The following is a 14272-nucleotide window of genomic DNA, read 5'->3' as shown; positions in this document are numbered from 1 at the left end:
ATCACAAGCTTCCTTTCAGGCTGGAAAATAAACACTAATCTGAAGCTGGGCAGCTGTACCTCTGACCAGGCTGCCCTCTCCACCGCCGTCCAAGGAGCAGGGCACACACCTGGCTGCTCACCGGAGGGGTGGCATGGCGCCCCTGTCCCACACCCCGACCCGCAGCACCCTGCCCTGTGCCCTGCTGTGCCCCAGGGACCCTGCCTGCATGATGGGGACAGGGAGACCCAGTGTCCTGAGCCTCCTCATGCCCAGACCACCAGCCAAGGGTCTCATCGAAGCCCTGGTTAGCCTCCTGGCCCTGATGGTGGCAGAGCTAATCCTGAATGAGAGTGGAGTGGGCTCCCTCAAAGGCCATGAATATAAAGAAACAGATTCTCTAAGCAGAGAAAAGAAAGAGGGATAGTGGATGGAAAGGGAGGGTGAACCGAAGCAGGCAAAGCAGCTGTAGAAATATTACAAGGTGTACCCATGTTCAACACATCAAGTCACAGCCCTCTCTGCATCCCAAAGCTTATGCACAGACAACATACCTTTCCCCTCAGCTCTCCGGCAGAGGAACAGTGCTCATCTCCCTCTGACCTGACAAACCAGGCACCACAGGCAGATGAAATGGTTCAAATACACACAATGGCATCAATTAAAATCAAGGGAGTAAGTGAAATATGTAAGAAAAACCAAATTCTTCTTTCAAGTACACCTCTGTCAATGACTAGCCACGAGATGGGGGAGGCAGGATGGTGCCTGCTGCTGAGCAGTGAAGTCCCTGCTCCTGCCACACCTGTCTGTCCTCTGCTCTCAAAGGAAACACCCCAGAAGGTACGTCCTCTTCAAGTTTTCACAACTTTTTGTTCTCACCTCTTTTAGACTAAAATGTGAAAAACAGCCTACACGCATAGTTTGGTCAGGCCCTCTAAGTGCTCTGTACACCTCTCCTTTGCTTACATAAAATTTTTCTTCAACTTATTGACTGCCTCCCTTCTTCACAGCTCATATCTGCCTGTTTCTGATTTCCTAGTTCACCCACCATCCCAGGATCAAACACAAATTTACTCTAATCAAAATAATCAATTTTTTTCTGCTTTGTTTGATATATTGCAAAAGACTTGCCCCAAGTAACTGGATTTCAGTGGGACGTTCTCATTTGCTAGAACTAGCCTCTGAAAACCTCCCACTGCCTGTAGAAATAAATCCTTCTTCCTTCTCTACCTGTTTCTCGTTTCTTTCAGATCTTCCCCTTCCTCCCCTCTGGTTTTCCTACTGCCACCATAAGACCAGTCTTTTCCTTCCCTGACTTACTCTTTTCCTTTCTCACCTCCATCTCTTTCACTGTATTCTGGATGTCTCCACAGAAGTATGTGACTGGAAACACACCACTCGAGTGCAAACTCTGGACACAACAGCCCCATTTCCAGGTGCCCCAGAGGTCTCAGGCTCCATCTCAGCTCCACCACTGGAGGCAGCAGAAGCTGGTGCAAGAAACCGTGTTTTGGGAGTAGCTGCCACAGGGAGTTTCTTCCTAACTTTGATGGTTAGCTGAGTCCTGGTGCAGGCACCCAGAGATACTCTCCAGACCCCTTCACAGAGTGTTATTATTTTGTTTGATTTATATATTTTTAAAAATAATAATTCCTACCACTCTGAATACAGTTATCCATAAAAATACTGAACCTCCTTTTGAACTCTGTTCAGCTTTCAGCCATCATGGCATTGTGGGGCAGCGATCTCCAGCCTACCTGGGTGTTCATGAAGACATGATCATGTTTTATTTTTCAGCAGCTCTGAATTGATCAGGTTTTCCAGTTTCATTCATCACTAAGAGACAGAGGAAGGAGAGCCCCCTGCAAGGCTGTTTTATCCCTCTTTGAGTCCCACACAATCCTTGAGTCTTATCGAATTATCACTTTTAACTTTCCCAGAGTGATGCTGCTTGTGAGTCACCTTTAGTGCTGAAGAAGTAGCCTCTCCTAGCAAGAAGATTAAAAACCTATTACTTGTTATTCATGTGTTATTTAATGATATTTTTTCCATTATGTATTTATTTATTTTTAAGTTGCTTGCTTTGAATCTTGAGTTGGTGTTTTTAATATTAAGTGTAGTTCCTAGTTTGTTTTTCTAATTGGAATGAAATAAAAATAGAATGGAATTTTTTAGTGGGTATTTTTATATTTATTAAAGGAATGACAAAAGCAAACCCCAACAACTGATGACCACACCCCAATGCCAGTAGTGCAGCTGCACAGGATAAGGGCAAAAAGGGAGCCCCTTTACTGCCAGAAGCAGAGCAAATGACATTAAAGACAGTCCTGCAGTGCAACAAAAAGCCCTCAAACTCCAAAATGTCCCTTGCAGGAGTCCATTACCTCTCTTGTAGTGATTTGACATCCAAGTGGTGACCATATAAACTCTCTCTTGAGGACAAGCTCCTCTTCTTACACGGGTATCTCTCCATCCACGGGGAAGGTGGGATGAAAGGAGACTTGTATGTTCCGTAAGTTTTCTGGGGATGGCATCTTCACTTTGGGGGGGGACATATCTTCTTGATGATTGGACAGCTCAGAAGATGCAATGCCATGACCTCATCCAACACAGATCTTGCCCCAGCAAGAAGATTCCTCTAAGACAACCATTTCAGGGCCTGAAAGGAAACCTGAGGAAAATGGCTCTTTTTGGTGAGATGAAAAGCCAAATGGAAGATGGAGGAAAGGCAAAGAAAGATGGAAGAGGAAGAGAGGAAAGAAGAATTCTCCAGAAGGAAAATAAGTAATTCAGATAGATAGCCATAAAGGTGGATCCAGGCAGAGATAGAGAAGCCGGAGGGAGTCAAATGGGACATCAGAAAGGAAACTGCTGCAGAAAAGAGAAGACATGGTCAGGAGAGGGAGGAGAAGAGTGATAAGGAGGGAGTAGCAGGAGGGATGGATAGGGTGGGAAAAGACTTGGAGAGACGAAGGAAGCAGGGAGGGGAGAGAGAAGAGCAAAACTTTCCCCAGACTGCAGTGCAGCACTTCTCCTGCATCTCTTGGATGCATTTAACAGGGGTCTGGAAGAATCTTCATTTATCAGGAATTCAATTAAGTGGAATAGTCATTATTAATTTTATAGGAATTATTTGTACAGGAGAGCCTGGAGCGAGGAAAGACCTCCTGGAGCCATTTCTCCTGTCAACGCCCCGGGTCAGGTAGGTATTGGCAGTGCAGTCTCACCAGTTGAGATATTAATGAGATGCCTCTAGGTGCAAATGATAGTTTAATAGGTGTTACTTAACGGGAGCGCACCTCGCCTGCGCACGCCAGCGCGTGCAGCTCCTGACGAGGCTGCCTCCTTGTTAGAATAAGTAATTAGAATGTAGGAACACTCACTTTGACACTTTAATAAAGTGTCAGCCATCATCAATTTAGTATTTAATAAAAATAAAATTAAATATTTACTACATTTTTATAACATCATATTTAAAATATATATTCCTCAAATTTGGGGGATTTAAAATGAGGTCCTGCGAGGACACTGGTCCCAAAAAATAATGCCCACAATTTCTTCTTTTTTTTTTTTTCCATGGGGACGAGGGACTTTGTTATGGACGCCAAAACCCAGCAGCACATGGAGGAAAGTGTTCTTGTAGGGGGTGGAGAGGAGGTTTTCTCCTCCATCTTCTGAACCTCCCTGTGCTGTCTGGAGACTAGGGATGAATTAAACAAGTCTACTGCAGACTGCCGACAGCAGACAGCCACTGCCAAGGAGTGGGAGAAAACACAACTTTTTACCTATTTCATTGGTACAAAACCAGATGTTGGAAAGAGAACAGAAGAAAATGCTGACAATTAAAGCATATTTTAAGCTTGGAGGGAATCTGAAAGCTAAAACAGCTTAAGTGAGTTTATTCCCCTCCTGTCTCACCATCCCAAGTTTGCCCTTCCTCAAGGTGCCCACCTGTCCAAGGGAAGCCCAACACTGATCTGCTGTGCTGGGACCTCAGGATGCAGCTGACATCCTGGTGACAAAGCCGTACAGACTGACCTGCAAGATGCTCGGTGGTCCGGCAAAACAGCCTCTCCCCCCATCTTTGTTAAAACAAAGAGCAAAGACATGAGAGCCCGGCCACCGTGGCAGAGCAGAGCCCTTTTGGGGTGCAAACAGGACATCACCTCTGCACATGCACCCTCTCTGTGCCTGCAGAGTTGAGATGCATAGATGGGCTCTGCTGACCTGGGGTGAGTGTTTTGGAAAACAAAAGGAGAGAGGAACAAGCAGAAGGAGGTGCAGAAATCCCTCTGGTCGAGGTGCCTTGGCAACACGGGGAGGGGGGGTGTTCCCCAGATAGCCCCCTGCTAACAAGGGATCCTGTCTCTGAGACAAATGAGTCACTGCTGAAACCCTGGCAACAATTATTTAAATTGAAGCTGCAACCCTCTTTCTCTGGGAGCTGGGAGAGGAGTGCTGATGTCTGTCTTTTGGGGGGGTCCTGGCAGGGCTGCCTGCAGGCTGTTTGCACCCAGGGCATTGCTCGGGGGGGACTGCAAGTATTGTTGCACCCATCTTAAAGTACCAGGAGACTTGTCCAGTGTCACCAGCCACCTTGAGTCAAAGCCAAGCTCTGGTCCTTGGATTTTTCTAGGCTAAGAAAGCTCTTCCTCCTGGACATAATGCGTATTTTACCCTTGAGACCAAGCAGAGGGTCTGGGGTAAAATATAAGATTTTCTTGAGAGGTAGCTGGGTAGCTCTTACCTCTGGGGTGGTTTCGTTGCATTCTCATCTCCTGATCCCTCAGCTGTCACATCTGGGTCCTCATCCAGATTAGGGCCACATCCACCCTGGAAAAAGTAGATTACATCCCCCACAACCAAGGCAAACCAACAATACCTCCAATTCACATCCAAACAGTTTCCCCAGGATTGAAAATGAAGATTTTACTCCCCTGGAAACCATTTCCTGGCTGGTCTATCCACAAAAACATTCATGGTGTATAGGTGCACCTATCCTGCCATACACTCTGAGCAGCTGTAAAGCATCCTCTGAACACTTTCCTGAGGCTGAGCCCTGGGATGGCTCAGGTGGCTACAGGTCTCTGAGCTGAGATGCTCAGTGAAGCCCCAACTCTGGGTCAGAGGGTTGGCAGCCAGGGTGGCCGGAGTGGGGTGCACAGGGAGGCAAGTGGGGCTGGGAGAGCACTGGGGTGCCTGTGGCTGCCAGCGAGGTCAGGGATGGGGTCGGGCGTGGGAATAAGCTCCCACGGGCGCCAGGCACAGTGCTCTGGAAAAGAGTGCCACGCTGCGTCTGCGTGGGGCCTTACAGCGCGCAGCTCCTCGGGGAAACAGCCGCTGGCTCCAGCCATCCCCCATGCCTGTGGCTTCCTCGGCACCCGTGTATTTCCTGCACTATCAATAACCGTGCCAGAAATGGACAGGAGCAGCGTCCCACTGAGAAAACAACCGTGCTGTAATCAAAGCCAGGGGAGATCTTCCTGTGCTGCCAGCCAGAGCAAGGCAACTGACAGTGATCCCTGCAGCTGTAGCAAGATTCCTGCGCTGCTGCCTGAGCCTTTCCCCGGCCAGCACCATGGGAGAGCCCGGCGAGTGGCAGATGCTCATGGCAGTGAGGCAGCAGTGACCCGCACTTGCATCAAGTGCTCTGCCACATATTGAGGACATGGACCTTAGCAGTGATCCACTTGCTTCCTCCTCCTCTGAAATTTGAAGACAAGAATGGCACAAGGTCTAGCAGAAATGATGTTCTCATTAAGGCTCTGGAAAGAGAACTTCAAATCGTTGCTGGGAAAGTTGAGCATGACACAAATCCAGCATGGAAACAAGTGCAGTTGGGATCTCTTGGCTGCTGGGACTTGTCCCAGGAAAAGACATTAATATGGCCAAGAGTAGGTCATGTATGTCAGGAGGAAGATCACAGTGACCTAAAGCACAGAGGGATGCACCTGGAAAAGGGACAGCCCTAGAGGGACCAGGAGCTGCCGTGAACAAGGAGCTCAGCACCAGCTCCCAGTGTGCTGTTCTAGCCAAAGAATAAACAGGATCCCTGGATGTAGGAACACTGGATGTATGAACACAGGTTGTATGTAAACCACCATCTTTCTGCTCAAAGATATAAGCAATAAAATGAACAATGAAATAGAATAAAGAAGGGTGGATGTGGATCAACAATAAACCCTCCTGTTATCTCATTCTTCCCGATATGGACAGGTTCAAGCTGACATCCACTTTCACTGGGCCTCTCTTGAGGCTCCCCAAATCATATTTTTTTCAACTTGCCTGGCTAGTGCCAACTGCGCAGGCACTTATATGAGCTACTTCCTTATTATCCCATCACAGAGGGGCTACCTGTGGCTTCCTTAGGTCCTAATGACAACAGCCTGCCCCTACCCAAATTAAAAAAAAACCATTCTTGTTAGGGACTTACCAATCCCTGTTCCACCAGCAACATCTGTCACCCGACAGCAGATAAGACCACTCTGCTGCCTCAAACACCTTCAGTGAAGTTCAATGAAAAGTCTGCCTGGTAGAGGAGAAGCAATTAGGGAATAGCTTGGAGCCGAATCTGATTTTGTACTCCACCAAAGCCTCAGAGCAGGTAGCAACTCCCAGAGCCTCTAAGGAAACTGGGCCTGCAAACAAGCCCTTACGGGACACCCTCATTCCCCACTAGCAAAGTAAGACCCATAGTGCTGCCATTTTGCAGTACCCAGCCTTCTCCAGAGCTCCCCAGACAAAATATAACTCGCTGCACCATCTACAAGGTGTCACTATGATGCAGAAGCAAAGGGAGGTCTGAAGAAGCCTGGTGTGATGGCGGAGGAGGGCAGGAGGGCTGTGGGTTTACACCAACTGTGGGCAGATGATCGTGAGCGCTCCTCTCCTAGCCCCACGCAGGGGAGAGGTGTTACCTCAGAGAGGAGCTCTGCGCCAAAACAGTTCAGCAGCTGCCCACACTTGATTCGCAAACTAACACCGCGTCATTTGTCACCGAGAAAAGCACCCGGTTTTTGAATGGGTAATGCTGGCAGCCTCTCATCAATGTTTTCACAGGCAAATTCATACACTGACCTCCGCGGTGAAACACACAGCAAATGCCTGGAGTCTGGTTTACATCTGCCATGGGATCCTGTTACATTCAGAACAACCCTTGTCAACGCTGAATCTGTAACAGTCAATAAAGAGAAAGGGTTTATTTGTTCGTTTTTTTTTGTTTTGGTTTGGTTTTTTTTAATGTTTTCTCATTCTTAATTGTGTTATTTTGCTACTCCAAGTTTTGCAAGTTTTGCGTTTGCCTCCCCCCTCCCTTTCTTGTTTTCTTTCAGGACAAGCTGTCATCTTTTCACATCTTTTCACCAGGCCATTGCAAATGTAAAACTGTAAATTGCAGGATTGTGCAAATAGCACTAATAGCATTTGCATAAAAATTGGTTGCAAAGAGCAATTAGCACTTCATTAATAATCAATGAAGGGCCAATTTACACATTGCCCAAAAGCAAATTGTAAATTCAATTTTGTCTATAATTGAGCATTTGGTGCTGGGCGACTATACAATGATGCCAGAAGAGACTGGCACAGCAGTTTTGGAGCAAAATCTCCAGTGAGTTCAGGTTTCAAGTGAATCCCAACATGGCTCTTTTGGAGGCCAAGACAGCACCTCCTTCACAATGGAAGGAAACTCCAGGAGGTAGATTTGCTCCAGAGAAAACACACAAATGTCTGCCTGCTACCAGACTTGCTTGGATACAAACCTATTGCCAAGAACTTGGATACTGCTTATAGGGCAGAGGTCTTTGTGCTGCCCAAATCTACCTTGTAGCCATGCTGTGAAAAAAGGGAGATGTGCAAAGTACATCAGAGAAGAGATATCATCATCTCGGTACTTAGACCTTCCATCCTTCCATTGCAGTATCAGCTAATGCTCTACAAGTGACACCGGAGCTCTTCCCTTTGCCTCTAGATAAAGGTCTAACATAAGCCTTGGGGGTTAAGTGTTCCTACTAAGCCAGTTTATTCAATCTTGCCTTTGTCACCTCCATCCACGCATGACCTTTCTGGGATATCCCAAACTTGTATGCAGTCATTAGCGTCATAAAAAACAAACAACCCTGCTTTATCACTTTGATTTCAGTGTCACTGAAGGGTTCCTGGGTCCTGATTTGGACATGAGTCAATGTATCCCCCAGGCTTCCCCTCTAGATGAACAGTGGCATCCAGTAAACCAGGACATCTTAACCACACCAACAACTTTCCAAGCTCCAAATTCTTCACTGTCTCATCCTCCACTTAAAAGGCACAGCCAGCTCTGTTTCATGAGCAGTCTGACTCTAAACCACTTGACATCTGAGGTTTTCTTATCACATTTTGTGTGGATCTCATGAATCTTGTGAAAAGCTAGACGATCATTTAGCAGGGATTGGTCGCTTTATCTATTTTCCATAATAATTTGAATATTATTACAATGGCACCTTTCATCTGGGGATATACATGCACTTTACATATGTTACATTAATTTCACTGATGAGCTGGGGAAGCACTCTTTATCCCTATTGTGCAGATGAGGAAATGGAAGCACAGAGATGATATACCGCTTGCCCAGTATCACACAGGAAGTCTCTGACAGAGCCAGGAATAGAAATCACATCTCCCATGTCTTATGCAGAAGAATATCTTTATGTCCCTGCCCAGTAACTGAGCCCTTAATCCAGACTAAGACACCCACACAGGACCCACTTTGCTAAGACACAGACACCCAGCAACAGCAGTGCCTTGCTCTGGGAGGAGACAACTGATCCAAAATTTCCCCCACCATGAAGGTTGGAAGTGCCCTCTGCAAGCAGCAGCTTATGGGGCTCAAGGGGAGGGAGGCCGGCTCCATGAGTGTTTCCATCTGAAGTGGATGTTATTAGTTGGTGTAAGCAGATGCTCGACATGGGATGCCCAGGACTTCTCAGCTTTCACCCAGCAACGTCCCTGCTCTCTTTTTCCTGCCTGTTCAATCCACCTTTACCAAGAGATTGAATTTACAATGGACTCGAACACATTTAAATCCATTTATTGCAAAATTACTTTTCAATAATTACATCACTGTGCTGGCTGTGTTGCATAATGAAATTAGCATGAGAGATATTAGAAAGAATATAAAATTATAAGAAATATTGAAATACCTCTTTCCCCGTCTGCCTTAGCACAGACCATAGCTTAACTGGAAAACGAGCACTGCTCCTGGATGGGATTTAAATGCATCAAGTGTAATTTTATAATGTCTTTTATATAAATTAATTATAATGGTTATTGCTGCTTTACATTATTAGATTGAAATTTGCCTCCACTTCAGTGCATTAAAAGAAAGCTGCACCCATTTTGCTCAGCAATGCCCTGAAAGTTCTCGTGGCATGGAGCCATCCTCCCCATGTTGACATCACCAGTACGTCTGAAGTTAAAAGCTTTGGGCTCATGTTGGCATTGCAGTGCCCACCACAGATCCCAAAAACGCAACTCACACAACACACAACCAAAACCACAACCTCAGGGGCAGGCACTGGGACCCCCATGGAGATCTTTGGCTGGGGTGGGACATTGCACCCCTTCCAAAGCCTGTTTTTGTGCTTCATCTCTGCAGCAACAATAGGGATGCCTGGGTTGGTTTAAGCAATCCCACCCAAATTTTGTGTCTTCAGAGAATTAGAGGTGATAAAATGAGTTGCAAAATCCATGCAATGACACAGGTGAAGTATTTAACTGGGAGCAAGTACAGCCCATTAGCTAACCATGGGCTGCTGTCAACTGAGCACTGCTGGGTGTTTGCAGGAGCAACTGTAGAAGAGCTGGGGCCGTCCTCCTGCAAAGCTCTCCTTTAAAAAAGAGTGTGGACACTCTGCAGTGCTAACAGGGAGGTTCATTTTGTGTAGCCCCACTTTTACATGCACAGTTCTTGTTTTTCCCTTCTAATAGCTGGGCTATTACATAAAAAACCAGTACAGGAAAGAAGGCGGCGAGCTATCGGGTAGTTAACTAACCACTTGCTACGCTGGACAAACGACAGTTGTGCAAAGCAAAATGAAGACACAGTGATATGCTTTTACTGCCGCTTAATCCTCAATAGAAGTCTACTAATATTCAATTTGTGACATTATTTGCACATTGAATTAATCCAGAAACTAAAGGGCTAATGAGTTATGGAAAGTAGCACATAGCTTAATTGTAACAACAAGGGCCTGCCGGCCTCCATTTGGTCAGGAGAGCCTGCTTAAAAATAAAATTTTGCATGCACCAATACACACCAGATGGGCAGGGGAGCAGCAAACTAAACAATGCAAACTATCTGAAAGACTGTTCTTTCAAGTGCCCTAGGTTTTCCTTTTTTTCACCCACGTTCCTCATGAAACACCACAACGTTCATTAAGCATAGCACAGAAAAGGCAGGATGACCAAAGGAAAAAAAAAAAGTATTACCTCCAGAATTATTTTCCATGAAATTAATTGTGCAATTTCCTTAGAGAAAGCCAACTGGTCTTCAACGGGAGTTGGTGAAAACAGGCAAAGACTTTAGAAGAACTTAAAGAATGAAAAGGACAGTAGATATTTTCAGCGTATGATGCCACCAGCCCTTGGCAAGAGCTGCTATTTTGCTCAGTGTGCTCAACCCTCTGCACAGCACTTATCCTGCAGCAGGACCCCAGCCTTGGTCCAATCCTATATGAGTAACAACTAGGACTTAAAAGTCTGGCTACAAAAATTAAAACAATTGTAAAACTTTCCTCCTCCTCAAGCCTTCTTCTCAACCAGCTCTCCACCATTTCACATCTTTCTGATACCCAGGAACACCTGTATGTCCCAGAGCAGTCCCATCTTCCAGCCAGAAACACTGAGCATCATCACGTTTCTGTCTGTGCACACACCTGGTTTTGGGCCAAATAATCTGAAGGAAGAGGCTGCAACCAGCAATGAAGCTGATGGAAAATATGAGGAGGGAAAAGAGAGGACCAGCCCTTCATCTCACCCCACCAGTTCCCGGTGAGGTGACTGCTCCCTGCCTGCTTGGTTGCCATTTCAGACGCCCAAAGCCTTTTACTGGGAAGAAAAGCCAGGGAGAGCCTCATCTTCTGCACAGTCTTGTAGATCCTGCCCTTCCTCAAATCCCTGTGTGGCAGAAACTCAATCATTTCTGTTATGTTCATGGTGTTGAAAGCTGGCCTTCTCTAAGATCTCCTCCAAATCTGACCTAGGCAGGAAAACCAAACACATAAAGTGGCATATCCAGCAAACCCAGCCCAAATTCCTCCTCTGCCTTGCCTGAGCTCTGCTAACAATCAGTCCAGGCAGGCAGCTCCTGCCTTTCTTTCCCACTGCTGCTTTTCCCAGGTCCTAAAACAAAAGCAAGATGGAGCTGCCACCCCCTCATCTCAGAGCCAGGCTGGGATCAGGAGCTCAAAAGTTTGCACCATTTAATAGGAAAAGTGAATAAATCTAAACAGCACTTAATTTATTGATGAAGTAAGAAAGGCTGTTTAATGTGGAAAACATAAGCAAGATCAATAGCAGAGAGCACAAATTGCTAAAGCTATTGACACATAAGTATTTTAAGCCTCATTGTGGGCATATGCACTTTCTAAGGGTATCTCACCTTCTAATAGCACCCTTGAGATTATGGGGTTAATTGATGCAGCTGTTTACTCCTGGCTCATGTGGTCCAGATTGGGATTCCCTGGAGGATGCTATTAAACTAAAGTGTTTAATGAAGTGCTAAAGCGTGGAGTTTCTAATATTCTTCTCTTCAATGAAATTTAATAGAAATTTGAGCAAACTTCTCTTCCCCAGGTGGAAACTGCAGCTTAGTGTTGGAGTAAATCACCCTGTGCTCCTCACAGGGAGAGCCTTGTGATACAGGGGAGAAAGATCTGCTTGGGTTTATTTTTTAGATTGAGAATGTGGGGATACTCTTGTGGTTTTTTTCCTCCTGAATGACGGGTAGGAGAAGACACCTACGAACGTGCTCCATTTTAGCACTGCTGTTGGCTAAGGAATCCCAGGAAACCAATGCAATTCACTCCTGTGGCTTTTCAGATTGACTGTGCATTCAGTATGATACTGGCTTCTGTCTTTTGGGATGGGCTGAAAGGAGGATTTGATCTCCATTTGGGAAGGAGAACAGATAACAGCACCAGTGGTGTCACCAGCCCAGTCATTTCAGCTTAATGGCAGTGAAGCAAACCAAGACTGCCAGAAAAGAGGCTCTTAAAACTAGTCTTCTTTTATAATTTGGCCCCAGTCTGGTCTGGTACCTTTGAAAACCAGGTAGATGCCTACATATGACACCTGTGTCCAAGACTAACAACCCTGGACAAAGTGCACAGCCTCCCTGTTCCCATCCTATGGTGCACAACCTAAAGCTCAATTACCTTTATCTCTGTAATGGGAAGGTCTTGGCTCTCCTTCACCTTCATCCACCACCACAAGCTTCTCCCGAGTGAGGTCTGAGGAATGCAAAGAAAGTAATGACAGAGATTTCATCTCTGCAACCCCTCACCACCACTTAGACCCTGCCTGGAGGGACCTTGGACTCTCCTCCCCATGATCCAGCCCTCTCCCACGATCCCCCCTGCAATCTCCCCCAGCCTCTTGCTCTCAGCAAGGCTTGTAATTGCTGTGAGGAAGAAATTGCTTTCTTCATTTAGCTTTTCCAGTTGGAGAGGGCACACAGACAACGAATCTGATGAGGACAGGGATGTCCCTGGAGCAAGGGGAACGGGGCTGGCCTGCCCATGTTGAGCGAGCGGGGAAGTGCACTGATCTCAGAGCCTTCAAGGTCTACCCATGGAATCAGATGCAATGCATAGACCCTTTAAAATCATCCTCTCCCTCCACAATGGCCTTCCTACTGCAATTTGAGATTTTCTTCTTTTAAAATCAATTAGTTTGAAGTGATTTTACAAAACCCTTTCTGCAGAATAACTATTCCCAGTGAAAATGCTCCTTCTATTGCCTCCATCCACACTGTATCTCCCTTGAGAAGGGCAGAGGGATAGTGGGAAAGAAACATTATGTTTGTAGCCCAGATAATGTTACTAACTCCACTGAAAATGCTTCCAGAAACAAGCATGCTGGTTCATGCATCCAGTACGCGGTTGGGAGTGTGCTGAGTTAACTAGATTGGTGGTTTCAATGTGTTGCCTATAGACTCCGGAGGGACCCATCAGGGGTTGTGGAAGGTAACTGAGAAAAGGTGGTTTGCTGTCAGTCAGCACAAATTTTAAGTATATGGAGGGGTCTGCACATGCACCATCAAAACCTGGGGGCTCTGTGAATCCAAAAGGCTAAAATCATGGGTGAAGTGGGTTTTGGGGCTGTTTCTCCTGTCTCTGTCCCACTTGTCACAGGGAATGTGGAACAGAAAGAGGTTGTGTTTTTGGCAGTTGGATGGGGGTTATCTACAGGGGAAAACCATAATCAACTTCAAAACACACCTGTGTCTGCTCCCTCCTCCCCTCATGTCTGGGACCTCTGTGGTTTTGGGAAGATGTGTCTGGAGCTGGAGGAGGGGAGATCTTCCTGCTACAGCAGCATGGCCATGCTCAGACTCCCAGCTCCCAGCTCTGCACTGTGCTGACCAGGCACTTCTGGGCAAATCTGACGGAAACAGGGAAATAATATGAGAACAGTGAAAACCCAAAAGCCTGGAGAGCTCAGTTGTGTGCTGAGGGATGTGCTTGCAGGCTCAGCGCTTTGCAGAGGTGGACGTTGGGGGGGCTAAAGAGAAAAGAAAGGATCCATGTCCAGTGATCTGCTCCTCAAGTGTTGCTTTGCCTTTTAGTAAGTACCAGCACTTCCCCAGTTCTCACATCTCACACAAGAACCTCTCTGTGCCTTTCTGATTTTATACTGCCTGTGATATTTCTGCCCTCTGTGCAAACCCTCCACCCCCCACACCCCACCTTGTGTGCCTTTAGCCAGCTGTGCCCCCCAACCCCTTCCCTTGCACATCAACCCTCCAAATTTGGATCCTGGAGCCAGAAAAGCAGCTCTTCTGGGTCATTTTAAATATGTGCTGCATCCTTATCAACCTGTGTCATGGAGCAAGGTCAGTGTCGACTCTTCTTCTTCTCCCTGCTCTCTTGCAGCCCACCTAACTCCAACCGCTGCCAAGGGACAGTCTCTGAGCCCTGCCACCACTCAGACTCAGAACATCTTCAAGGCTGCATCCAAAAATGGACTCTGAGTTCATGCTCTGGACAAGGGCACCAACCCTTGCCTGGGGAAAGGTGTTATTTTCTTCCTTGCTGCCAGC

At 46.5% G+C, this 14272-nt stretch overlaps 1 long non-coding RNA gene across 3 annotated transcripts in view; it reads right to left on the bottom strand.

The window, feature by feature from the left end:
* The window catches only part of LOC141950761 (uncharacterized), a 93506-nt gene that overhangs the window by 66982 nt on the left and 12252 nt on the right, over positions 1 to 14272 (bottom strand). Inside the window, exons 1-4 of one of the 3 annotated variants that reach the window (XR_012631151.1) lie at positions 7057 to 7363; positions 6413 to 6508; positions 4727 to 4812; positions 2364 to 2650 (exon numbers count right to left, since the gene is read on the bottom strand). This is a non-coding gene — a long non-coding RNA (uncharacterized LOC141950761). Of the gene's footprint in view, positions 1 to 2363; positions 2651 to 4726; positions 4813 to 6412; positions 6509 to 7056; positions 7364 to 13451; positions 13615 to 14272 lie in introns of those variants that run through there. The other 2 variants (XR_012631152.1, XR_012631150.1) reach the window with 2 other exon arrangements.

This window comes from Strix uralensis, chromosome 16, assembly GCF_047716275.1.
Source record: "Strix uralensis isolate ZFMK-TIS-50842 chromosome 16, bStrUra1, whole genome shotgun sequence".
Lineage (NCBI taxonomy): Eukaryota > Metazoa > Chordata > Aves > Strigiformes > Strigidae > Strix > Strix uralensis.
Note: the sequence above shows the minus strand (reverse complement) of the source record. Positions and strands in the feature narration are given on the sequence as shown.